The 27,511-nt window shown below is 46.6% G+C and overlaps 2 long non-coding RNA genes and 1 pseudogene across 2 annotated transcripts in view; 2 read left to right on the top strand and 1 right to left on the bottom strand.

Annotated features, from left to right (window-relative positions):
* LOC138492100 (uncharacterized) overlaps window positions 1-27,511 on the bottom strand; it is a 188,554-nt gene that overhangs the window by 65,709 nt on the left and 95,334 nt on the right. The gene's annotated exons all lie outside the window — the stretch shown is intronic.
* The window catches only part of LOC138492099 (uncharacterized), a 102,617-nt gene that overhangs the window by 36,103 nt on the left and 39,003 nt on the right, over window positions 1-27,511 (top strand). The gene's annotated exons all lie outside the window — the stretch shown is intronic.
* LOC138492773 (serine/threonine-protein kinase MRCK beta-like) lies at window positions 1,453-25,638 on the top strand (annotated as a pseudogene).

The following is a 27,511-nucleotide window of genomic DNA, read 5'->3' as shown; positions in this document are numbered from 1 at the left end:
ATGGAATGTCCGTACTCTTTGAACATTCAAGACTTATTACTTTTAGGGTTAGTGGTCAAAGGGCACCTGGTGCTATGGAATTCTGGGGTCTTAGCACCCAGTCAGTTATAATAACTTGTGGTCGCCTGGGGATGGGATGAGTCATGCTTTGGCCAGTGTGATATAACATGCACACCCCCGGACTTGTAGGGCACATTCCTCTTCAGTAAAAAACACATCTTTGCAACACTGTTAGAACAATGAATAGATGCTGTGGCGGTTGGGGGTGCGGGCATGGCTGGAAATTTCCCTTGTCTTGCAATTTGGGCCTAGTGCATGCAATGCCGCATTTGCATTGCAGGCCTCGTCTCTTTACTACGATTACTAACATCTGTACAAAAACGGCAATGTTGCTTGCGCCCTGCGCTACACTATGTGGATTGATATTTTATTATATTGTGGTGGGGTCCTTTATATTGGGGGTGGTCCTTTCACCGTGCCCCCTCCCCCTGGCCCATCATACCGCTTCAAATGCATCTCACCTCACTCTAAAGCGCTAAGGCGGGTGGGATGGGGCTGCCCCCTTCCCAACACATCCTACATCATTTCCACACCTTCACTCATTCTCAGAACCCACAGCTGCAGTGACCAGTGATCCTGGTAAAAGACATGGCAGTTGCATATGGCAATCTTCATAAAGCTGCTAGTAGGCCTCCAGAACTTCAAGGATACCTGATCTGGGCCTCTGCTCTCTCAAGAGCCACAGATCAAAGCCCACTCACATCTGCGGAGTGTTGTCGTCCCGTTCAGCCTACCTGCCAGTAGAGCTTGGTCATTTGTGGCCACTTGAGGCCTATGGTGTGTTTAGTAGGGTATTTTACTCTGCCATCTCTCCGGGGCATAGCCAGGGCCAGGTACAGCTCCTCTTCTCTCAACTGAACTGCATGAGGCACCTAAAGAAGTCTCAAAGGGTCCTACATTTGCACTCCTGCTTGCAATGGTAGCCATCCTATGTGTAAGCGGCCTACTTTTTTCAGCCAGGGGCACTGAATCACAGATTTTGCCCCTTATTGGATCACACTTGAAGCAGGGATGTCATTTGGGGTTTGGTAGAGCCCCTGGCTTGACCTGGGTGCCACCTATGTTGAAAACAAATGGGGAAAAAATAAAATGAAGCTCCAGGGCTGCAGGCGCCACTGGGTCTCATCTCGTGCTTTCAAGAGTTCTGTAACTTCAGTAGTTGTTCAGCAACCAAAAACAGTTACAGAACTCTTGATTGACGTGCTTTCATCCAGTCTGCAGTATGGTTGTTTCAAATGTTCACATGGGAGTGCTGTGGAGAGATAGAGGGTGGAGAGGAGAGAGGGAGAGGGGCAGTGCATGACTAGCTGGCGAGGAAGTGTCCCAGCTCCCCCCTTGCCCTTATCCTGCAATTGTTCTCGTTATCTGGGTTGAACTCAGTGCCTAGGACGGATGGACCCCAACGCCGGGACAACATGGCGGTTCTGGAAGCTGCAGCCCCTGCTGCAGGACGGGCCCCGGGGCAGTGTAGAGGCCCTGCTGGACATCCTGCTCTGCCTTTACAGCGAGTGCAAGGGCAGCGCCGCCCTGCAGGGGTACACTTATGTCAGCAAGTTCCCGGAGTGAGAAAAACCATTTACTCAAGTGGTCAACGAAAGGAAGCTGCATTGCGAGAATTTTGAAATCATTAAAGTGCATTCAGAGAGGTTGCAGTCATAAAAATGAAGAACACTGAACGTATTCATGCTATTAAAATCTTCAACAAGTGGGAAATGCTGAAAAGGGCAGAGACTTTTCGGGAAGAAAGAAATGTTTTGGTGAATGGAGAATGTCAGTGGATCACTACGTTGCACTAAGCCTTTCAAGATGAGAACTACTTGTATTTGGTGCTGGGCTGTCAGAAGATGTGGTGAGGCCCGGGGCAAAACATTTGGTGAGGCCCCCTTACAATTTTTTGCAGTCAGCCAGCGGCGGCACCTCCACAAACAGGAGACTCGAGAAATCTCCCCTTGAGTTGGTGTGCAGGATGCCAAATATGGTTTATTACTACAACTCCAAATCAACTACAGCAAACTTAGATGTCTCTACTGAAGAAAGGTTCATGCCAGACTAACTTTTGTATCATATGAGTAAATATATATAAGATGGCATGAGCTCTCCACTGCACCACCTCCAATTCTCTGAGGCTCAGTCACTTTTCCAAGCAAAGAGTTGAGGGCAGATGTCTTACTTTGGCTGGGGCCTCCCTCTGGAAACAGCTTCCCTGCCTCGCTGAAACTTGAGGAGAACCATCTCCGGCTCCGGAAGCACCTCAAGACCTGTCTCTTTGCTTCTGCCTTCTCTCTTCCTCTCCCTTGCTGATCACCTGCCTGATCCATGCACTGGTCACCTGGTCAAGCTCTGAATTCCCTGCATGTCCTGTTGCAATCCCGCTGTGCCTCTTGGCTCCCCTGCACTTGTGGTCTGTATCTGTAACCCTACAGTCCCCGCTCTTGCTCTTATTCTCCACCCGTTGGCTGCACTTCTGAGTACCCACACTTGCCACCCGTTGGCTGCACTCTTGTTTCTCCTTTGTTTCACACGTCTGCCTCCTATCCCACCCGCAGCACTTCTCCCCTCCCCCCTTCCCTGACCTTGCACAATCTGTATGACACAAGGCCTAGTAAGATCTGTGTCTCAAGTGGGTTTTATGAAGCAACGTCATGGATATGATAATATTAGGACTGTTTTGAATTTGTCATCCTCAGGAATTGATTATTTGATTTTCATATTTCTTGGCACTGAGAAGGCATTTGATAATGTGGCTTGGGCTTTTTTAAATTTTACTTTGGTTAAGATGGGTTTTGGTCCCCTATTTATAAATGCTGTTGGGGCATTACAGGCGGGTATTAGTGCAAAGGTCTGGGTGAATGGGGTCATTTCATCTTCTTTTAGATTATTTAAAGGCACACGTCAAGGATGTCCACTATCACCTTACCTTTTTAATTTGGCTCTTGAGCCATTTTTGTCATATATTCGGCAGTCGGATTGCCTATCCGGTTTTATAGTTGGTGAAGTTGAAGTTAAGGTTTTGGCGTATGCTGATGATATAATTATTGTTCTTAGTAATCCTGTACAGGGGGGAAACATCTTGAAGAATATGATTTCTGAGTTTGGTGGGCTCTCAGGTTATAAAGTTAATTGGGAGAAGACGGTTGTGTTTCCAGCTCGAGACGCTCAGGTGTGTAGACGATTATTAGATTGGAAATGTAAATGGGAAAACTGTAGGGTGAAATATTTAGGTGTCTTTTTGTCTAGAGATGTGAAAGGTATGGCGGAGTTCAATATAGATAAAGTTCTGGAAAGCATGAGGACTATGCTCCGTAGGTGGAGTAGACTCTCTTTATCCATCTGGGCAAAGGTTAATGCTATTAAAATAGTGCTCCTACCTAAGGTTCTGTACATTATTCAATCGCTACCTTTAAGGTTTACAAAAAAAGTTTTGGGCCGTGTGGATCGGGTCTTTCAGGAGTTTCTATGGGGAGTTTCAAGGAAACCAAGGATACCCAGGTATTTAATGGTTAGGAGTGTACATGAGGGGGGTTTTGGTTATCCTAACATTGAAAATTACTACAAAAGTTTTTTGATTAAAAAATGTGTATCCTATTTCTCGTTGAATGAATCAGATATTCCAGTTTGGGCTCAGACAGAAGAGTTTAAGATGAGACCCTTCCGAATTGAATCACTGTATTCTCTTGGAAAGTTACCTAAATCGGTCAGTACATTGCAGGCTGTCCATGCTTCCAAAGATGCAGTCACATCATTGATTGTAAGTGGAGGGCATGGACTTCATTTCTATGGGGAGGCCTCCATTTGGCAGAATCCGAGGTTGCAGATCAATAATAAGATGCTATGCTGGAAGAGTTGGATGAACAAGGGTATATTACTTATTAGAGACATATGGGATGATGACGGTATGATATCTTTTGAGTCTCTGAAGCAGAAGTTTATGCTACATAATAGGGAAATGGAGAGATATAGATTGTTGAGAGATTTGCTTTCTGAGAGAGTATTAATGCTTACTGACCCTTTGTTACAAAGGCCAGAAAGGTGTAGTTTTATTGTAGTTGCGCCTCGTGCAGTGTTTAGTTATTTGAGGTTGTTCCCGGTAGAAGAGAAATTTAGATCTTCATGGAATGCTCTTCGACTTATGTGGTGTGCTGAACTGGGTGGAGATATTTCTATGCAGGATTGGGAGGTTCTATGGAAGGTTCCAGTTAGGATGAAAATTGATCTAAATTTACGATATATTCAACAGAGGATTTTGGGGTGTCTGTGTTGGACTCCAGTTAAAATGCACAGATTTGGCTTAAGGGAGGATAGTATGTGTTGGAGTTGTTCTACGGAGGAAGGCACTTTGCTTCACATGTTATGGAATTGTTCGAGGGTTAAAGGTTTTTGGAGTGAGGTTTTGGATAGAGTTGATTTGGTCAGGAACATCTCTTTTCCAAGGACACCATCATCAGTTCTTTTGAAATCACCAGTGGGCACTCGTCACTTTAGCTATGCGACTCTGTGTTGGGCTAAAAAGGAGTTTTTGGTGGCGACTCGTCAAATTTTACGCCTCTGGAAGACGAGAAAGAAACCAAGTATTGATGAATGGTTATCGCAGGTGCAGTTGCTCTCAAGATTTGAGAGGATTAAGTATTATGCTTTACATAAAGAAGAATTTTATAAGGAACAGTGGGAGGCTTTTAATGAACTCTATGTGTGAATTAAGTGCTGATGGGCGATGGTTTTTGTTTCAGAGTGGTTAATTTACTATTGTGTTCTTTTTATTGTGTTTGTCTTGTGTTGTGTGGTTGTGTGTTTGTTTTTTTTGTTTTTTTTCTCTTGTTTTCCTCTGATTTTTGGCTAGTTATCATTTCAAATTAGGTTTGTTGCGATTAGTAGAGATAATTGATAGGTTTTTCTTATTTATTCTGTACTATTTGTATCAATTTGTATAATGCTTTCTTCGTTTTATTTGTCGTTTTCTTGTTATCATAATTGTTGTTTTGGAATTATATGTATTTCTTTTGAGAAATCTTTAAATAAAGTTGTCAAAAAAAAAAGATCTGTGTTTTGTCCTACTCTTTTGTTTCTCCCTCCTTGCCTTGTCGCGCTTAAAAACACATTTGTACAGGCACGTTATAAATGCCATATCATATCATTAAGGAGCACCCTGCCCCTGTGTGCGCAATAAAACACACATCATACACAGTGACAAATGATGTACAGGTGGTACATTTCCGAACTTAAGAGGCTTAAATGTTTGTGCCAGTTAGGCAGGATCAACAGAGCACAGTGTGGAAGTCCAATCCAAACAAGCGTTGCTTGAGGGGAGCTCTCACTCCCGAGAAAATGTTTGAAACATTAGGTTAAAAGTATGCATTTTACAGCACTTTCTTTGCAAAATTGGTTAGAAATCCATACAGTTTGCAATTGGTTTTGTATGGAAGCACATGGAAATTCCCAATAGTTTTAAATCACAAATTGTGCATAGGAACATTGTCCAATACATTTCATGCCGCCTTTCCATGCGAGATATGCTAGTATAAAAATATATTCATGCTGATTGTTCTAATTATGTCGATGCAGGCTGCATCAATATATGCCATTATTACCATGTACGGACTCCGAGCTAGTAAAAATGCCATGCCACAGAAAGTATATCCAGGCTGACTGTGTACAATAAGTGTTATTACTGGCTAGATTGGCCTACATTCAATGTGGGCCAATTTAGCCAAGTGGTACGTTTGCTTTAACCTTGATGCATAGTCCTGTGCATCAAGGGTAAAGCAAAACGAGCACTGGCAATGCTAACAGTTTGGGCATTCTTGTAGGCATGGGAAAGGCACTTCTGTATTGGTATTGGTATTAGTTTAGTTTAGTTTAGTTTAGCTGGCCATTGATAGTGCCAGTGCAAAATGGTTTGAGTACCTGAGCAGCTAATAGCAGTGCCTGGTAAATACCTAATACTTATACACAAGCCAAAACTGTTGGCTTCACCAATGCTTATTTTTAAAAGAACTTCAGCGAAAGACATGCAGGGTGTTTTTAAATTGAGTGGCCAAAGGAAGATCTAATTAAGACATTTTTATTACACCAGTTCCGTGTTTACAACTCCAATGAAGTCATCAACTTTCAGAAGACTCCTTTGAGGAAACACTTGCTGGCACATTGAGGGCAAAGTTTGATGGCAAGCCATGTTTAAAGAGTTCCAGTGAAGAGGTGTTTTGGGTGGGGAGAGCAGGAACTGGGTGAGAATTGCCATAGGGATTAGCATGGCCATGAGAAGTCATTTCCCTGTTAGCACCTGCATTGATAGCCATACAGTTTTACGTAATTGAAATCGTGATGTGGGGTTAGCACTTGCATGCTAGGGGAGTGATTAGAAGGGAAGTGGTAACATGAGACATCTCATTCTCACAGCAGTCCGTAAGTGTGACGTTTCAGAAATGAAGGCAAGAGGTAGCTACTTGTAACATTGACGCTTCACCAGAATAGTCTCATTCGAAATGTGGAAAGATGTTAGGTGCCCCCACACAAGGAAGTTTGCCCCTTCCTCACAGCCTCTGACGTTAGCACCTCTCCCAACATTTGAAGTGTTAGTCCCCAATCCCCCCTGACATTTTGGCCTAGGTGCACCTCTGATGCCATGAACCCAACCCTTAATGATGTGGCCCCCAGGGCGGCTACATTTAGGGGTGGTGCTGAACACACACTCACAAAAAACACTTTCACCCATGCATTCATCCACCAGGTACACAACTCCATACAAGCATGTATACATAAAACCAAACACAGCATTGACACAAACACCAACATGCACGCATGCATTCCTACATACACATATGCATACTAATTTAATTTAAATACACATATACACTTTTAATTTAAAATAAAAAAACACTTACCTTACCTCCATGCACCCTTAAAAAGCATCCAAGCAGCCAACACGTAGACATGCTGCCTGACAAGGGAGAACTCCTCTCTCATCAGTCAACGTGATCACGCTGACAACATGAACACACTGACTGACAGGAGAGAACTCCTCTCCTGTCAGTTAACATGGTCATGCTGAGCAATGTGAACACACTGACTGACAAGAGAGAACTCCTCTCTCATCAGTCAACGTGATCACGCTGACAACATGAACACACTGACTGACAGGAGAGAACTCCTCTCCTGTCAGTTAACATGGTCATGCTGAGCAATGTGAACACACTGACTGACAAGAGAGAACTCCTCTCTCATGAGTCAACGTGATTGCGCTGACAACATGAACACACTGACAAGAGAGAACTCCTCTCCCATCAGTCAGCGTGATCACGCTGACAACATGAACACGCTGACTGACAGGAGAGAACTCCTCTCCTGTCAGTTAACGTGGTCATGCTGAGCAATGTGAACACACTGACTGACAAGAGAGAACTCCTCTCCCATCAGTCAGTGTGATGACACTGAGCAACGTGAACACACTGACTGACAGGAGAGAACTCCTCTCCCATCAGTCAGCGTGGTCATGCTGAGCATTGTGAACACACTGACTGACAAGAGAGAACTCCTCTCCCGTCAGTCAACATGATCACGTTGACAACAAGAACACACTGACTGACAGGAGAGGAGCCCTCTCCTGTCAGTCAGCGTGGTCATGCTGAGCAACGTGAACACACTGACTGACAAGAGAGAACTCCTCTCCTGTCAGTCAGTGAGGTCACGCTAAGCAACATGAACACACTGACAAGAGAGAACTCCTCTCCCATCAGTCAGTGTGATGACGCTGACAACATGAACACAATGACTGACAGGAGAGAACTCCTTTCCCATCAGTCAGCATGGTCACGCTGAGCAACGTGAACACACTGACTGACAGGAGAGAACTCCTCTCCTGTCAGTCAGTGAGGTCACGCTAAGCAACGTGAACACACTGACTGACAAGAGAGAACTCCTCTCCCATCAGTCGCGTGGTCACGCTGATCAACGTGAACACACTGACTGACAAGAGAGAACTCCTCTCCAATCAGTCAGTGTGGTCACGCTGAGCAACGTAAACACACTGACTGACAGGAGAGGAGTCCTCTCTTGTCATTTAGCATGTCCACGTTGTCAGCTGAATGACGGGAGGCAGCAGAGCTCACTTCTGAGCACTGCTGTCTCCCATCATTTTGCTGTTTGTTGCCGAGCCAAACGGCTTCGCAACAAACAGCAAAATCATTGCAGGGGCAGAGAGCAGTCCCCCGTTTGAATAAAGGACACAGGAGAATGTTCTGCCTTCCAAAGGAGAGGGGGCCGCGAGGCCCCCCGCAAGTGCGAGGCCCGGGGCAGTTTGCCCCCGCTGCACTCACCTCGTGACGGCCCTGATTTGGTGATGGACTATTATGTTGGTGGTGATTTATTGAGGCTGCTCTGTAAGTTTGAAGACCGACTTCTTGAAGATATGGCCAGGTTTTATTTGCCCGAAATGGTGCTTGCAATACACTCCATCCATCAGCTTAATTACATGCACAGGGACATAAAACCAGACAATGTTCTCCAGGACACGAATGGCCACATACGCCTGCCAGACTTCGGCTTGTGCTTAAAGATTAATAATGACGGCACGGTACAATCCTCTGTGGTGGTTGGCACACCAGACTACATCTCCCCTGAGATTCTGCAAGCTATGGAGGACAGCATGGGCAAGTATGGCCCAGAATGCGATTGGTGGTCTTTGGAAGTCTGCATGTAAGAAATGATGTACGGCGAAACACCATTCCATGCTGAATCATTAGTGGAAACCTATGACAAAATCATGAACCATAAAGAACGTTTCCAGTTCCCATCATGTGTGCCTGACATATCCAAAGCTGAAAAAGACCTCATCCAGTGTCCATTGATGGCAGTGCTGTGCTGGGTTGGACTGTTCTGTGCCAATCAGCCCAGGGTGACATTTTTGTATTTGTTTATTTATTAGTGTTTTGGTTCAAACATCACTGTATAAACCTTTCACAATTGAAAAGAAAGTAAAATTGTTAATAAAAACAGAATACAAAAAACATTCTCATACATATTTACAGTAAAACATTTCCAAAACTTGTGATGTCCCATAATAGCATTACATAACATAATTTGGAGAGAGAGATTCATAGTGAAGTCCTTTGAGGAGTAAGCTTTCTGATCAGTGATGTACTAACCGTGCCATTTTTTTCATTATCAAGGTAAGAAAGCCACATAAGGCCAGAGTCATGCTCTGCCGTTGACCTCCTATCAAGCCAGACCACACAAATTCATTGGCAACTTCCATCCCCAAATATCTTTTCCTTTCATGCTGCAGTGCCAGGCAGTCTATTACTAAATGTTTAATAGTTTTTTTAACAGCCATGTTACAAAATCTGCAGTTCTGATCACCCCCACCCAGCTCCCACTTACTTGTCTTTTCCAAAGTAGGGATTTGATTTAACCTAAATCGAAGGTAAATTGTCCTTAGCTTTGGACAAGGAAAGATCAGAATGTAATTAGGCAGCTCCTCTCTTTTGGTGAGAAACTTACTGTATTCACCATACGAGCTGTATGTTCCCACTTGATCACAGGAGACCACCCAGTCATGTTTAAAACGCTTGATCTTTACTGTGGCGAAGCTATAGGAAAGCTCTTCTTTCGACAATCCTATCAGGAAAGTATTTGAATCATTTGTTCCTTGAACTTCGTGATAGTTTCCCCAGATTCTCTGGTCTGTTCCTTACTCCAACTCTGATGGAGAGACGTAATAGGCGGATTTAGTAATTTTGCATACTCCGCCATCTTTCTCCACTTAGCTCTAGCACCCAGTGAAGTAAGCCCAAACTCTTGTCTAATAACAGAATTCGGGATTGAGTTTGACAACCCTAGTGTTTTCTCCAAGAGCATTCCCTGGTTGGAGTTAAGGAACTCCCCAAAGTCGAACAGGGAGAGGTCCAGGCCATAAAGCAGTATTGCCTCCACACTGGACAAATAGTATTGGATTAAGTGAAAAGTGACATAGCTAGGAGTTAAACCCTCTACATTTTTGCTAAGAGGGGCAAACATTTCCCCCTGATCAAAAGTTTCCAGTTTTCCCGGGATTCATGTTGGTGATATGATAACCCTGAGGGATTCCACCCTTTCTAGAGGACTGTCTCCCACACACCACGTCATAGTTTTGGGGCATCTTTTAGTGGAGAATACAATAACTTTTGACTTTTGGCCATTGATCTTAGGGTTATTCTGGACTGCATAGTCAAAGAAAAGTGTCAGCTTCCTCTGCAGCCCGATCAGTGTCAAATCGAACAGCACAATGTAATTCGCAAATACAATGAAGTCTAATGACACTGAACCTAACTTAGCAGGATTGGTGGTGCCTCCCTCCCAAATGTTTTTGAAATCTTTGAGATAAAGGTTGAACAGGGTGGGGGCCAAGACGCACCCCTGCTGCTAACCCACGTGCGTCGCAATAGGCTCCGTCATGTCTCCCTCCATGCTCAACCTCACCCTGATTTTTGTGTCGGTATGCAGCAGAGCCAGCAGCTGCACCAATGTTGTTGGGAGATTTATGTTTCAGAAGTTTCCTCCATAGCCTGACTCTACTTACTGTATCAAAGGCATTGGGCATGTCTATTGATGCCATATATACAGTCCCCACCTTTTGTTTTTAACAGCTGCTAGGAGGTGTGACATAACAAAAGCGTTTAAGGAGGTTCCCATGCCAGTTCAGAACCCTATTTGATGCTGTCAATGCAGACCTTGTGATGTTATTTGTCCTTTATGCTCCCTTATGAGGAGGGTTCCGAAGATCTTACTGGAGGAATCCAGTAAAGCTATCGGCTTGAAATGTTTAGGATCCCTCCTGTCCCCTTGGTTGAAAATGTGTGATAATTGTGGAATCCCTCCACGTTCCAGGAACTGCCATGGATTGACCAACATGGTTGAATAGATCCTGCAAGGGAGCAGCCCAGAGGTCTGGGTTAGATTTAATTAGGGCAGGAGGTATATTGGCAGGGCCTGGGGCCCTCGATGGTTTGGCCCTGCCAATTGCCCACAAAATATCATCAATCTGCCATTAAAGAGCCCCTTGGGTTGACCCCACATTTATTTTTTTGCATGTACCTTTTTATTGAACATTTTCACAACAATAACAATTGTATTCCCCCCTCCCCTTACCCGACCCTCAGTTAGGAAGATTTCTTGAGACGTTGTGAGTCTGAGTCTCTTGTTTTCCCTTTACCAAAGTCACTACACCAGGCCTAATAGTCTCATTCGCCTAGGACACCAGGCTTTCCTTGCCCCTCTCTGAAAAAATCTCATCACTCTTGACCAATCCTCCTGAAAGCGATTCTGGTCTCCTTGTGGGGAGTACATAGCCCATTCCATGAGGGCGAAATTGCACACTTTTCCCACCCGGATGCATTCAGGGGGAGGGTCCTTTGCCTTCCATTTTTGCACCTGCCATCATCAGAATTATGTACATCTTCTGTTCCGCTTTAGATGGTAATTCTTGCAGTTGACCCCCCACAATACCAGAGCAGCGAGTCCTCTGTTGCCCCCCTTTCTTCAGATTCAGCGCCTCCTCTAGCGCCTCTCCTATTGTCTCCCAGTATTCTCTAATATGAGGGCATTCCCACCAGATATGGCTCCAAGTGCCCACTTGGCCACATTGTCTCCAGCAGAGGTTCGAGGCCCTGGGGTAGAAGACATGCAGTCTCATTGGAGCACATATTTGATCCATATCTCTTAAATTTGTATGGACCTAGAAAGTCTTGGGATGTTGGCCCATAGCTGTTCCCACTCCTCAATTCATATGTCCCGCCCGTAGATCCACCGACAATAAGACATATATCTCCTTGTCCCAGGAGCCTCCCCCTGTTTGATTAGGGTGTAGATTGTTCACACTATGTGCTTATCTCCAGAGTTCGATATTAAGTATTTCTCAAATGTGGTTAGCTCTCTCACGGCCGCCCCTCTAATCGTGGGGCGTGAGACCCAGTGTTTCATCTGGAAGTAATGGAACCTCTGTGACTCTTTCAACCCAAAGTCCTCCTTGCACTGGGTGAACGTTTTAATCCCCCCCCACCCCATGAACATATCTCGAATTTTAAGACATCCCCCTTCCCGCTATGCGCTGAAAACCCATACCCCCCACCCTGGGGAGAACTCCGGATTGTCATGGATTGGGGTCAAAGGGGACGGGAATGTGGTAATTTGAGCCCTTTTTATCACTATGTCCCAGGGGAGAAGAGGGCAAAGGCAAAAGCGAAGAAGAAGGTCTTGAGGTGCTTCCGGAACAGGAGATGGTTCTCCTCAAGTTTCAAGGTGGCCGGGAGGCTGTTCATAAGGGAGGCCCCAGCCGAAGACAGAGATCTGCCTCCAGCACGTTTCTTTGAAAAACCACTGACCCTGAGGGAGTTAGAAGTAGAGGAGCGAAGGGCTCGAGAGGGGAGGTATTTACGGAGGGAGAGTTGAAGGTATTTTGGACCCAGGCCCCAGAAAGCCTTGTGGATAATGCAGAATGTTTTACATTTAATCCTTGCATCCACTGGGAGCCAAAAAAGGGATTTCAGAACTGGAGAGATACGATCCACGGGCTTGAGGCAAAGGATAAGTCTCGCTGTCCTGTTCTGGATTAGTTGTAAAGGGCAGAGAGTGGAGTCAGGTAGATTCAGAAAGAGGCTGTTACAGTAGTCCAACCTTGAGAGAACCAGAACTTGGGGAGACAGCGAGCTTCTGGGGGAAGGAGAGGAAAGGCAGAGTGCCTCTAAGGAGTTGCAGTAAGAAGTTTGACTTTTTAGAGACGTCAGAGATGTGTGTGGAGAAGGAAAGTGTGGAGTCAAAGATGACCCCCAGATGCTTAGCCTTGCAGCTGGGGGTAGGAGGAGGGCCAGGCAGAGAGTGAGGGGAAAGGATGGTGGAGGTGTACCAATGAGGAGGATCTCAGTCTTGTTAGCATTTAGACAAAGATCGTTGGAGGCACACCAATTTTGAATGGCGATTAGGCAATCAGAGATGAGGGAAGGAGAGGAGATGTCTGAGGGAAGCCTGAAAATGAGTTGGGTGTCATCAGCATAGCATTGGAAGTTTGAGCAGAACATGGAAATGCAGTAGGCAAGAGTTTCCAAATATTGGTTGAAAAGCCAGGGCGAGAGGTTAGACCCCTGGGGAACACCACAGATAGAGAGGGAGATAGAGGATAGGAAGTTGTACCTGGGAGGGTTGATCAGAAAGGAAAGAGGTCAGCCAGGCCAGAGCCTGATCAGTGATACCCAGGTTGTCACAGAGACAATTGAGAAGGGATGGTATGGTTGACCGTACAGGTCTTCACGGATGTTCCCGTGCTTCTGGCAGCTCTGAATCCAGAATGGTAGTCATGGAGAGAGCCAACAGAGTCGGAATGAAGGTTAAACTGGGAGATGGCCAGCTTTTCCAGGAGCTTCCCCAAAAAGGGAGTCATGGAAATTGGGCGATAGTTAGCCGGACAAGAGGGATAAGCTGTAGGTTTCTTGAGGAGAGGATGCACAAGGGAGTGTTTCAGAGGGGAGGGGAAAGATCCAGAGGCAAAAGAGTGGTTACAGAAATCGGCATGGGCCGGAGAAAAGGTATCAATGTGGTCCTTAATGGTTTTAGAGGAACAGGGATGGACCTGTTTTGATGAGGCTTTCATATATCGGACTTGCCTAGCAACCTCATCAGGGGAGAAAAGAGGAAAGGAGGAGAAGGGGGGGGGGGGGCTGAGGGAGGGTCAGCAAACCGGGACGGAGAGGCGAGATGAGAGGGGGCTGAGAAGAGGGTGGACAAAATGTCCTGGGTTTTTAGAATTAAAGTGAGAGGCAAGGGCCTTGCAGAGAGCCTGGGAGGCAAGAGGAGGGGTGGAGACTGCAGCAGGGTTGGCCAGCTCCTTGCAGATTTTAAAGAGTTCGGCCGAGTTGTTGGTTGCCGCAGAGACGCAGGCTTGAATGCGGCCTCTCTTCTTGGAGCGGACAGCGAGACGGTATTGTCTTTGGAGCAGATGGAGCCAGTTTGTCAGAGGATGAGCAGGAAGCCCTCCATTTCCTCTCAGCTGCCCTCCACTTGCAGTTAAGTGTATCTAGATCAGAGTCATACCAGAAATTACACTTGGCTTTGGACTTCAAAAGGATCCTCAATGACAGGGGCAAGAACATCAAGAGTAGCAGAAATAGAGGAGTAGAGCAGGGACAGGGCTGCGTCAGGGTGTGAGACAGCCAGAGGTGTGGGAGGGAGGGAGAAGGTGGCAGCGAAAGCCTCGATTGACATGTGCTTTATGGGCCAGATGTCCGAGAAGGTGGGTGGCAATCTTGGGGAAGGCTTGGCTTGGGAGGGAGGAGATGGAGAGATGAGAGGAGAGGTGGCAATGATCACTCCAGGAGAGATGAGTGGTGAGGGGAGTAGAGAGGGGGAGACCAGAGGAGATCAAGACATCAAGTGTGTGACCAGCAGAGTGAGTTGGGCCAGAGGGGAGGACAGAGAGGGAGAGTGAATCGCAGAGGTCGCGAAAGAGCGCAGATGAGGAATAGGGAGAATCAAGATGGATGTTGAGATCTCCAAGGAGGAGGAGTTGAGTGGTTGAGGCCAGGAGGGAGGAGGAGAGGTCTGCACACTCAGTAATTTGACCAGGGGGGCGGTAGAGAGTAGCAGCAGTGACAGAGTGGCTAGGAAAGAGAGAGAGCCTGCAGACAAGGCATTCGAAAGAAGAGTAAGTCAGAGTGGGGATGATGTAGGCAGGAATCCGCTCAGGGAACATCAGGGCTACAACACCTCCAGGCCGGTTGGATCTGGGGGGTGGAGAGGATCTTGTAGCCATCAGGGAGGAGAGTGTCAAAACTCGTGACAGAGCTGGCCATGAACCAAGTCTTGGTAAGCCAGAGGACATCAAGGTCAAGTTCTTCTAGAAGGTGGCTGTTACGCTCACCTGGTCTCTGCGGAGGCGTTGGGGCACGGTCGCAGCTCTCCCTGAACTTGAATCACCCCCTTCAGGCCTCTGCCTCAGTAGAAATCTGTCCTGCTACTTCTGGCAGGGGCGCGTCGAATGGGATCTAGTTCCTTCACTGATCCGTGATAAGGATTAGTCCAGTCCAGCTGCGACTTTGCTTCTCCTTATGATTGGTAAGTCTTTCTTGAGCTCTTGTGAGGCTGTTCGTTCTGTTTAATGTCTTTATATGTTGCTCCTATTTATGCCTGCAATAATGTCTCTCTTCTGTTTTCTTCCCTTAGATAGAAATGCGGCCTCAATGCAGCTGTGAGACGCGAGATGCGGTCGGATGGAAGATGGATGCTACCGCAATGTTCGACAGCAGGTAAGTGATGGCTTAAGGAAAAGCGCAAAGTATGGCGAAGCGCAACCTTACACTGACTGTTTTTTCTATGTCTAACCTTGTCTTCTGTTTTTCCTTGCAGGCACTGCTGTCGACGGTGGAGCATGTCGTGCTGCAGTGCCAAGATGAAGATTTCGGCGTTCCGGAAAGTGTAAAGATGAATACTTGGTTCGCCGAAGAGATGTACAGGTAAGAACAGCTTCCCGCAGTTGGTAAGTATGCTAGCAGGAAGCAGGATGTCCAGGCAGCAGGATCTACAAATGTAAGTCTGACCTAAGGCAACGGTGAGCATTACGCTGCTTGCAAGTGCAGAATAACGTGAAGCGTCTGTCTTGAGTATCGGGGCAGCTTAGATAGCTGAGATCGTGGGCACGCCCATTAGGGCCAGCTTACCAGCCACACCTTGCCACTCCTAGAGAGTGAGCATGTGCAAAGGCAATCCATTAGCAGCCACACCCAAGAATACACTTGATGCTGCTTAATGGATGGAATGTTCAAGGTTAATGCATCCTGCTTAATGGATGCAATGTTCAAGGTTAATGCACCTGAAGTGCTATGTCCATAATAAAAGCTTTTTGGTGTTAAATGGATGTTCTTGTTTACTTTTGTTCATGAGCCTGGCACCAAAGGCATCAGGACAGTGCACCCATAGGTCTCCTGTGCATGGGACCCATGCATGCCTGTGCCCCTAACTTCATGACCATGACAGCGCACCCCCTCTAGGCCCCTCTCAAGTGGGGGTTCTCCTCCCGGTCCTGGTTTGGTGAGATTATTGCGATGGAACTGTCTGATTAAACGCGGAGCATGGACGTGTTCACTGGGTTCCCAAGTTCGATCTTGAGGTCCGTAACCTTTCCAGTCAATTAGGTAATACAATTTTGATCGAACCACCTCGGAGTCCAGGATGGATTTGATTTCATATTCTGGTTTTCCATCTATTACTTTGGGCTCTGCAGAGAACTAAGCTGTGTATTGGATTTCATTGGTCTGAGGAGAGAGACATGAAATACGGGGTGAATTTTCATGTGAGATGGTAACTCCAATTTCATGGTGACAGGATTAATTATGGACTTTATAGTATAGGGGCACAGGTATCTTGGGCGGAAAGCTCTTGGCCCCTTCAGGGGAATATATTTGGATGCTAACCACACCTTTTCTCCAATCTGGTAGGCGGGAGCTTCCTTCCGATGTCGATCAGCAAACAGTTTTTGTCTTTCCTTAGCCTTGGTCAGATGCTCTGTCGCCTCCTTAAGAACCTGAGTGATGGTTTTATGCAAGTTTTTTATGGCTGGCATTTCCAGGGTACCGGGTGGATCAAATACTCATGTCCTCGGATATCTTCCGTGCACAGTGTAGAATGGAGTTTGCCCTGTGCTTGTGTGAACTGAGTTGTTGATGCATACTCAGCTATCCAGAGTATATTTTCCAAGAATCCTCGGACTGTTGCAACATACACCTGAGATATTGCTCTAAAGTTTGGCTGGTTCGTTCAGTTTGCCCATCAGTTTGAGGGTGATGGTTTGTGGACAACCGGAGATCGATTTTGGCAATCGTACAACACTTTCTCCAAAAGGCAGAAACAAATTGAGTTCCGCGATCCGATACTAATATTGATGGAAATCCATGCATTCGAACAATTTGCTCTAGGAACACACAAGTGAGAGTTGAAGCAGTTGGGAGTCCCTTCAGAGGGATGAAATGGGCCATTTTGGAGAATAAATCCACAACGACTAATATGGTGTTGTATCCATTGCAGGGTGGAAGATCTGTGATGAAGTCCATTGACAGGGTATGCCAAGGTGCTGGCGGTACTGTTAGGGGATGTAGTAAGCCAGCAAGGTTCTGTTTCTGAGACTTGTGCTGTGCACAGACACCTCAGGTTTCAATAAATTGGGAAATGTCTTTTCAGCAGGTTGGCCACCAGCAGTTTTGTTTTTACCTTAGCCTGAGTTTTGGCTATTCCTGGGTGTCCTTCCACTAATGATTTGTGGTAATTTGTGATGATTTGCTGTTGCAGTTCTTGGTCTTGGACATATAATCATCCTTGGAAATACGGTAGATTGTCTTTGATGGTGTACTGGTCACCTTTAAACAGCCATTCCTGTTGTGTTGATTTATCCATTGGGGATTGTAAACTAGTTCTTTGGTCATCCACACACATGGTGGCAGCTATTCTGGTTTGGATCCTTTCCTCAGGAAGTATGGCCATGGGGTCGGGTGCTGTAAAAGCCTCTTTTTCTTCACTCATGCGTGATAGAGCGTCTGCTTTCCAATTGCGTACTCCAGGTCTATAAGTGATAATAAAATCGTATTCCGCGAAAAAGAGAGCTCAACGAAGTTGACGTGAGGATTGTGCTTTGGCGGTTTTCAAGCATTGCAAATTACGGTGGTCTGTTATGACAATGACCGTATGTCTCGCCCCAAGAAGGTAATGTTTCCAGGCCTTGAATGCTGCTTTGATTGCCAGTAATACCTTATCCGTGATTGCATAGTTCAACTCGGGGGCTGAAAGTTTGCGGGACCAGAATGCGACGGGGTGTCGTTGTCCTGTTTCAGGGTCTCGTTGTGACAATACTGCTCCCATGGCTATTTTTGAAGCATTTGTCTCAACTATGTAAGGTAGGTCTGGTCGTGGGTGTCGAAGGACTGGTGCTGTAGTGAATGCTAGTTTCAATTTCTGGAAGGCGTCTTCAGCTTCTGTTGACCAATGGAACTAATGATTTTTCTTTAACAAGGAGGTAATTGGATGTACAATTTGTGAAAACTCAGGTATAAACCGACGGTAAAAGTTGGCAAATCCGAGCACGCTTTGCACTCCTTTTGTGGATGTTTGTGAGGGCCATTGGAGGATTGCATCCACCTTTCGTGTATCCATATGTGCGCCTTGTTGTGTGAGCATGAAACCGAGAAACTCGACCTCGGTTACATGGAAAAACATTTTTTCCAACTTGGCATACAATTGGTGTTGTCAAAGCTTCTCTAAGACTGCCCAGACATGGCCTAAATGTTCTTCCATGGAATTTGAGTAGATAAGAATGTCATCAATTTAAATAAGAGTGCAAAAGTCCAGTAGTTCACGGAGTACATCATTCATAAACAATTGGAATGCCGTAGGGGCATTGCATAGCCCGAAGGGCATGACCTGATATTCGAAGAGGCCGTACTTCGTGTGGAAGGCCGTTTTCCACTCATCTCCCACTCATCTCCCTCTTTTTTTACTATTACAAGATGGTATGCTCCTCTTAAATCCAGTTTTGTGTAGATTTGAGCATGTTTCACTTTCACATGGTCCAGGAGCTCTGGTATAAGTGGTAAAGGAAATCGATTTTTTACTGTGATCTGATTGATGGCTCTATAGTTGATGCAAGTTCTTAAGTCCCCCTCCTTTTTTGCCATGAAGAATAAAGGCGAGGAGGCAGGTGACTTGGACGGGCGAATGAAACCGTTCGCCAGGCACTGATCGAGGTAAGTTCTAAGATGCTGATTTTCCTGTTCTGTCAAGCGTGCAGAGAGGGTCCCAGCGAAGGGGCCACCCACAGGGGCCACACCCAGACAACTGATTGCCAAATTGCTTAACTATCAAGACCGGGACGTCATCTCCAGATGGCATGGTGGAAGGGGCCCTTGGAGCACAACGGTGCAGTGGTGGCTATCTAGCCAGAATTTACAAAAGCGGTCCAAAAGGAGAGGCAATCCTTTGACACGGTGCAGAAGAAGCTCAGGGAGAAAGCAATCAAGTATGCAATGATGTTCCCAGCCACCATGCAAGTGTGTGTTCCGCAAGGAGTGTGCTTTTTCACCAAGCTTGCAGGTGCTTGGGACTGGGTTGAAATGATTGCTGACCAAATAGATGACCGACCGCAGTGTACAGTACCAAGAAAGGCCCGAGCTGGGCCCCCCAGAGCTGGGAACCTGTGAAGCACGGAGTCCACAGACAATTGTTGACCGGCAACAGGTCGTGAGCTGGCCAGGTGGCTGGGGTTCTCGACAGCAAGTGCTGTATTGTTCAGTATTAACTCGGTCCAGAACAGTAATGTAACAAGACTGAAGGCGGCAGGAACATGGGAGTAGGTGGCAGAGTGACCATTCCGCACAGCACCCACACCAGGTCCCGACTACTGCTGTTGACGAGGGGGACAATTCTCAGTTACTGGGTCGACAGATGTTTCTGGTTTGGGAGAAGTATAGGATGGGGAAGTGGGAGTTTATAGGGAAAAGGAGGGGAAGGTTTGGGAAAAATGGGGTGGGGGTTACGTACCAACATGAACCAATATGAAGGCAGGTCCAATGGCCGACAGTTGGCACACTGTAACAGGTACGGGGATGGAATGTAAGACGCTTAAATGCCAGACATGGGCCGTCAATGGCATGCTTGATAAAATTAAAATGGGCCTGATAATGCACTACATTAAAGACAAAAAAGCAGAGGTAATTTTACTCCAAGAGATCCACCTGATGGGAACGATGTGCCAGTGTCTAGGGAAAGGACAGTATAAAATGGTGGAGTTTGCTGGCTATCATAGGGTGTCCCGGGGCGTTGCAATAATGGTGCACAAATTTGTCCTCCTATAGGTAAACAGAGTCATAAGCGACGGGGGTGCTATGTGGGGATCATGGGTGACCTGAGGAGAGAATCAGTCTTAATTATTAGCATCTACTCTCCTCTGCCACTTCAGGCTGACCTATTGGTAGAAATACAGACTATGCTAGTGGCACATGGGGTTTATATCACGATCATGGGTGAGGGTTTTAATGAAGCCCTGGACAGGGCACTGGATAGACTGTCTCAGGGGACTGTGCCACAGAGAGGAGACACAAATACCAAACTTGCATCATTCCTGGCAGCAACTGGTCTGTGAGACAGGCCCATAATTCCCTGTCATAGCTGGATTATATGTTACTACCTTGCACAGCACTTGGTACGGTGAGGGATGCTTGTTACCTGGCCAGGAGGATGTCAGACCAAGCCCTGTTATATAATGAACTAGAAGGGAACATGAAAGTCGGGGGAGGGGACTGGAGATTGAACGCATACTACCTGGGGAAAGACAAGATAAAAACTGCACTTGAAAGCGAACCCCATTTTGCAGGGGCGCCTCTTAAATACAGGGGACCCATAATCATCATAAACCAGAGTAAATGTACCTCTGTAGGGAATCAAAAGTCATGAGGCTGTCTTGCAGGTGATGACAAGACTTTAATCTTTACAGATCATGAGGATTGGGGAAATGACAGAGGGCTCTGCCATTTCAGGCCAGCATTCTGTCGTCGTTGTCGCTGGCTCCCTCCCAGGTCCTGGAGACTGCTCCTGGGCCTGAAGCTTAAATACTCTTCAGTTGGTCACTGGATACCCGCAGAGCTCCTCCAAACTTATCCCTCTTGCCATGCAAGGGATGTTGCAGTGTCTCCAGTGTTGCATGGTCATGTTCCGTTTGGAACAATCTACATAAGAGTATGCTGAATATGCAAGAATATTTTGCTGCTCTTGTTTAGCATAATTTACTATGTTATAAACATTCATACATAAACACATCTACATAAACACATCTTCCCACCATTCTCTCAACATTAACTCCATAAAATTATATTTCATGTGGTCCAATAACTTCTACAGAAAAACACTTCTCTAATACTATGTTGTGCTGGTTCTAAGTCTCCATTGGCCTGTGATTGACAGGACCAGTTGATCATCCACTCCGTTCTCTCTTCCAGCCTTAGATTCAGTGATGCAACACCGCATACGAGCTCTGTGATCTAGTCTTAGCGCAAGCACATTCCTCTTTGGCAGAGAGCCTGCTCTCTACCGTGTGTTTTAAACAAAGCTATTTTACAATGTACAACAGTTTTACAAATTAATTCAACTAATAGTTGGGATTGAAATATAAGATGCAAATAACTATCTTTATTTAGTGACTGGCCACGCCTCTGTGTGATTATTTTTGCATGAAAGAAGCTTTCCCAGTGCTATAGTGCTTAGAAGTCTTGACTAATTGTAAAGCGCTTGGGGGTGCAGGAAAGCCCTAGGCTCCTTCCCAACATTCCCCCCTTTCGTTACTTCTACAGTAACAAACTCATCCCCATCCGACATATCTACAACCCTAGAAATATTAGTTTGATTTTCTCTGTTTATTGTATGGCAAGGTGTTTTAGATCCCCCAATTGAAACCATCATCTTCGCACTATTAGGGACTATGGGAACACATTATTGGAGACCCCACTGGCAGGTGCAGAAGAGAACCAAGAAGAACATGATCACAGGAACCAGTGTTTTTACTGCTGCCCCCAGCCATGACAGGACCCAATCAAAGGCAATCGGTAGCCAATCTGTGTTCTGAATTCCACCTTCTTTTTCAATTTGAACAGCTAGATTGTGCACTGCTTTGATGACGTGGGATAGTGACCCATTGTCAGCATTCTTCGGGGGTAGAAAAGTGCAGCACCTGCTTGTACCCCAGGAGCCAAAAAAGATGAAAAAGAAAGTCTCTGCTGAGCTAAAAATCCAATGCTTGTCAGGTATTCCTCTGAGCAGTGTGGAACAGTCTTTTGACAGTTTGAGCTTTTCTTTCTTCCCCACCGTTGAAATCGTCCTTTTTCTGGCAGCATACCAAATACTTGTGTGATCTGCAAGCTTCTTTCTGTTTCTTTTAGGTGCTAGAGTGGCTGTTGGCACCTCGACAGGCATTTCTTCTCCCTTCACATGTCCTTCCAGGATTACTAGTAGCACTGAGTGCAGGGTGGCCAGTGAACACCTGCCCCTCCCAGATGATAGGAGTTGCAAGTAGGCTTGTCGGCCACAAACCCAGTAGTAATCCATCACTGCTGCTGTACCTTTTGTCATACCAGGGATCACAAGAGTGTGGTTGCACTGTGTGTTTGCGCCACCAGGAACTTTTCCTTCATTGGTAAAACAAAGTTCAATGTTCTTGGCCCTATCTATTCGCACTGGCTTCTTCATTGTTGCAATCCGTGTCAGCCTTGTGATGTATTGGGACCATACTGCGCACACAAAGGGCCTCATTAGGAGTCACTCGGTATGGAAATAATGGTGGCGGTAAACCCGCTGTCACCGTTATTTCCATACCGGGTGATTCAGAGTCCTGCAGGCGGAGGTGTCACTCCCGCCAGGTCTGACCTGGCGGGTTTAACACCGCCCTCCTGCAGGCGGACGTGGAAACACTGGCACCATCACGAGATGGTGCCGGTCTTTCCATGGTCCCCATTCCCATTGAGTCCTATGGGACTCAATGGGCATGGGGATTTACTGAATTCCGCCTCCGGAATTCCCGGGTCACCGGGGTTGTAATGTCCCGGTAAGTCCGGGAATCACGGAGGCGGAATGGTAATTCGAGTCCGGCAGTAACTGAGCCGGAAAAACCAGCAGGTTACCGCCAGACTCGTAATGAGGCTCATAGTCTCTATTTGGGATATTGCTTCTCCACTGTACTCGATCAGCCCATCTGCCAGGCACATCACTGTGGTACCCTGCCATTTGTCATTGTCATTTGAGTAACCTCCCAAGGAGAAATATGGTCCTTGTAGACACTGACAGTATTTTGTGTTGCTGTTGCATAACGCTGGGACTAGATCAATGCTTCTCAACTGCACACTACGTGCCTAGAATGTGCCCTTTATCCATTATAGTGCAAGATGTACCAAGCATTGTGCCTCTGTAATTGGGACTGGATGTGGACCTAAAAACCTTAGGAGACCCTGATGTGTGTGGGATAAATGCACACACGTAACATCTTTCATTGATTTCCTTCCTGCAATGCGCACATCAGAGTAATAGCTATTCAATGTTTCTACATTCTGGACATCAGAAATAGTGTCAAAACCCAACACCTTATGTAAATCATAAGTCATTCATACTTCCTGTTTAATTCGTCTAAGACAACTTGTAGGGGTGGCCGGCAAAAAGTGAGACATTTTGTATTTCCTTTTTTATAGACATATTAGCATTTTTCCAACTGTCTATCCCCCCAACCCCTTTTTATATGGCCACCCATATAACAAACATCCCTTCATCCATTCCAACAACCACAACCAGTGTCATACAAAACAACATATTACTACTACATTTCTAGACTAAACAACATCTTTATTTATTATTATCCCTACGTAACAGAGAGGTCGGTCAGCCATCTTAGCTTATTCCTTGAGAGGAGAAAAAAGGTTATCAAGAAAGAGAGAGAGAAAATAGAAAAAGAGAAAGAAAGAGAAAGTAAAAAAAGAGAGAGGGACGGAGAGAGGAGAGAAAGAGAAGAGAGAGAGAGAGAGACAGAGAGACAGACAGACAGACAGACAGAGAGACAGAGACAGACAGAGAGAAAGAGAGAGACCGAGACAGACAGAGAGACAGACAGGAAAAAAGAGACCTTTTTTCCACCAAGGCCGACCGGATCCTGGACCTTCAAAAAAACAGAAAACAAAAAGACAAAACAAAACAGAAAAAATAAAATAAAAATTGACAAAAGAAAAAACAAGAAAAAATTAAAACATTTTAAAGAAAGAAAAAAGCAGGCGTGTGCCACTGCACACCACTCTGGCATGGATCCTCAAAACTGTCTCTCTATTGGCTATGCCCTTACTAAACATTACCTTTTCGCAGCTGCTCTTAGAACAGCCGAGAGATGCACCCAATATCTAACTCCTTCATATGGACGGCGAGACGAGTACAGAACACCACCTCATATGGACTTTAAAACCTGGGGCTGATCAGTTCCCCAGATAAAATGGTCCAGTATGGGCAATGCTGTGTATGGAACCATGGTCTTACTTCCTACAGGGGTGGTCACTATTTCTCCCCCCCCTTTACCGTGTTCCACTACCGCTCCTGTGTGCTTCCGTCCCGTCCCCTGGTCAATTATTTATGACCCATCACCATATAATATGTCTCCTCCCGTCAATGCACGAACCATTCATGAGAGTGAGAAAATAAATAAACCGGATTTGCTAAAACAGGGGCCTTGCAAATATCTTAAGTCCTCAAATTGTCGCGTCATTTTGTCAGTCCATTAAAATGTACTTTTAAGTCCTCGGTCGTTCCATGAGACTTTGGGCCTCATTACACGTTGTGCGTTAAATGAAGCCATTTACCGGCATGGCGTTATTTGCGTCTCCCTCCACGCAAGAGGCCGCTAATTGCATACTATTACGAGTACGTGGACACGAGCATAGCGCCATGCCGGTAATGGCCCTACCGCCATGCCATAAAAGTCCCCAAAAAGTCCTTTACCGGCTTCGACTAAAGTGCCAATAGCACCTCCGCCTTCACGCTGCATGCAAATAGCGGTCACCGCTATTAGCGGTCACCGACATTAGCGGTCACCGCTATTAGCGGTCACCGTTAAAATGCAGAACCGGAAATAGCGTAATCGCACAGGAACAGGAAAGAGCACGGCGGCCATCTTTAAAAACACAATCCATTGCCATCCTCCGCATCCAGGACCCCTTTCAAGGAAACTCGGACACAAATCCATCCCGGATAGCCCAAAGATGCCCAAGGCCGTAAAAAAAGCTGCTGATCGGCAACGTAAGGAAAAATTCAGCGATGAGGACCCGATCATGCTCACAGAGACACTATCGGCAAATGCAAATGTAGTCTTCAGCAATGACATGCGGCGGGAGACCATCCTCAAGAAGAAGGCCATCTGGGCAGAGGTTGCCAACAAAGTCAGTGCGGTGGGCACCACCACCCGCACATTCAAGGACTGCCGTAAGAGGTGGGACGACCTCTGGCTCCGTGTCAGAAATATACTGTCAGTGAACCGCAAGCTGGCAATGGGCACAGGAGGTGGCGGCGATTCACCTCTGAAACTCCGTGAGTGGGAAGAGACCTGCGCATCCACAATTGGAGTGGAATCGATAGAGGGTGTTGGAGAAATGGAGCATGGTGTGGCTACTTCATCCGATGGAGGTGAGTGTATGCATCAAAAAATGCACAGTGAAGTGTGAGGGGCCCCCCAAATATGTGTCCATATTCAGGCCATGGATCCAGCCACAAACATACATGCATGCATCACCGCATACACGTGCAACACAGACCCATTCATGCATGACCCACCCGACATCCCCATTACTGGAATCCACAATAAAGAGGCCCCAATGCATAGAGTGGCATGGCGTAAACATTCAGCATAAGGCAGGTATAACCATAAACAATGATATTCCCCATTTCTCACCCCTACAGGATCACAGGCAGAAACTGAGGACCCACGCACTGCGACACCTGCTCCCCCATCTACAAAAAAGCCCAGGAGAGATGCAACAGGGGACACCGCCACCACCTCAAGGGTAACCGGGAGGAGTGTCCAGCAGCAGAGGGACAAAGGCAGCAGGAGCACAAGTTCCACGCAGCCTGAGGCCATGGCTGCTGCCATTGTTGCACCCACGGCAGTGTCCCATTGCATGTGAAATCAGCACGGAGGGCACGCACTCTGCTGCCACCAGTTCAACTGGTGAGGGAGCAGCCACTGCACCACTTTCGGACGAGGAGGAAGCACTTGACATTGTGGTGTTGTGGGGGAGGGGGTAAGGGTGTTTTTGGGAGTGTTGTGGGGGGGTAAGGGTGTTTTTGGGAGTGTTGTGGGGGGAGGGGTGTAAGGGTGTTTTTGGGAGTGTTGTGGGGGGAGGGAGGTAAGGGTGTTTTTGGGAGTGTTGTGGGGGGAGGGGGGTGAGGTCGTATGCACAGTTGGGGGCCATGCACTTTTTGTTTGATTTTTGTTCACAATACACTGTTGAGAAGTTGAAACACAGGCTTGGTCTTCATCATTGTGTATGTGTACTGTATTGGGGAGATGGTTCTTTGTGGGACTCACCACATGCATCAGAGCAACAATACCCATCTCCATCCATAATAGTTTTCCCTTGTATCTCATGGAATCTGATACATCAGATGCTGTCGCACATTGTGTCCCTCCTGGCCATCGCCTCTTGCATGTCCTGGCGGGCTATTTCAACCATCCTCATCACCATCCACATCATCCTCATCTGGTGGTTGCATGTCAGGTGGCATAGGCACATTCCATCTGATGCACATTTTGTGCTGCATCACACATGCCATGGTTATCTTCGGCACTTTGTCATGGCCGTACAGGAGAGCCTCACCCGGCACGCTTAGGCACCAGAGCTGTGTGTTTGAAAGGCCAAATGTCTGCTCCATCACGACGCGGGTACGGGTATGTGCAATATTGTTGTCCTCTTCCTGCTGGTTCTGTGGGTTCCATACAGGGGTTAGGAGCCACCTCTTCAGGGGATAGCCGGCTTTGCCTGTATGGGGTGAAGAATGGGTACCTGTCACCGGCCAACTCTGGTGCAGCCTGTACATGTCACACAAATCGTCTTTGCATTGTGATTGGAAATCACAACTGACAGCATGCATGCAGACGATCTGCGTGACTGCAATGTGCAAAGCTGAGCTCGCCCATGCAAGTCGACATGCACGAATCATGCCTCCGACAGTAATAGATATGTCCTGGGTGAGGCCAGGTCGCAGGTGTCCTTGGGCCCAGGCAAATTTAGTACCGCAATGCCAGTGTACTGCCATTCCAACATCCATGTTGCTATGCTGTGAAGCATCACTTCAGTGGTGCTATGGGTTTGTGGTCAGATGCTATGGCTAGGGGTGATCCCTTTACATGCATTCTAGGGCACATTGCTGTATTGATGTTGTGCTGGCCAAATTCTGTATGACTGTCTTGACGGCATGTTGCTGATTTGTGTATTATGTGGTGTGGCATGATGTGAAATGTTGGTGTGGATGGATGTGTAATCTTTCGAAAGTTGGATTGTATTCAATGTTGTGCAGCTTCACATTTCATGTGGGGTCTTCTCAAGTACATTGTGGCGTTCCCCGATGGACATTGGCGTACATCTGATTGACCATTTGTCCCACACACGACAGTCAACACACCACCATGTACATGCCCTGCTAATCACCAAGTTGCCACAATCGTTGACCCGCTTGTCGCTCCATGTTGGGCGGTATGGTTGACTTCTACAGGACCATTGAATCATGGGTTGAGCCGGGATGTCTGGAGTGACAATGTGTGATTATCTTGTTTGCGTCACATGCCCTTCGGACAATGATGGAGTGGAATTTTTTTCTGTTTCGGTGGACTACTTCATTGTGATGTGGGACCACCAAATCCACATGGGTACAGTTGATGGCC

The sequence above is a fragment of the Ambystoma mexicanum genome, chromosome 10 (assembly GCF_040938575.1).
Source record: "Ambystoma mexicanum isolate Mex_15411 chromosome 10, UKY_AmexF1_1, whole genome shotgun sequence".
NCBI classification, from domain to species: Eukaryota; Metazoa; Chordata; class Amphibia; order Caudata; family Ambystomatidae; genus Ambystoma; species Ambystoma mexicanum.
Note: the sequence above shows the minus strand (reverse complement) of the source record. Positions and strands in the feature narration are given on the sequence as shown.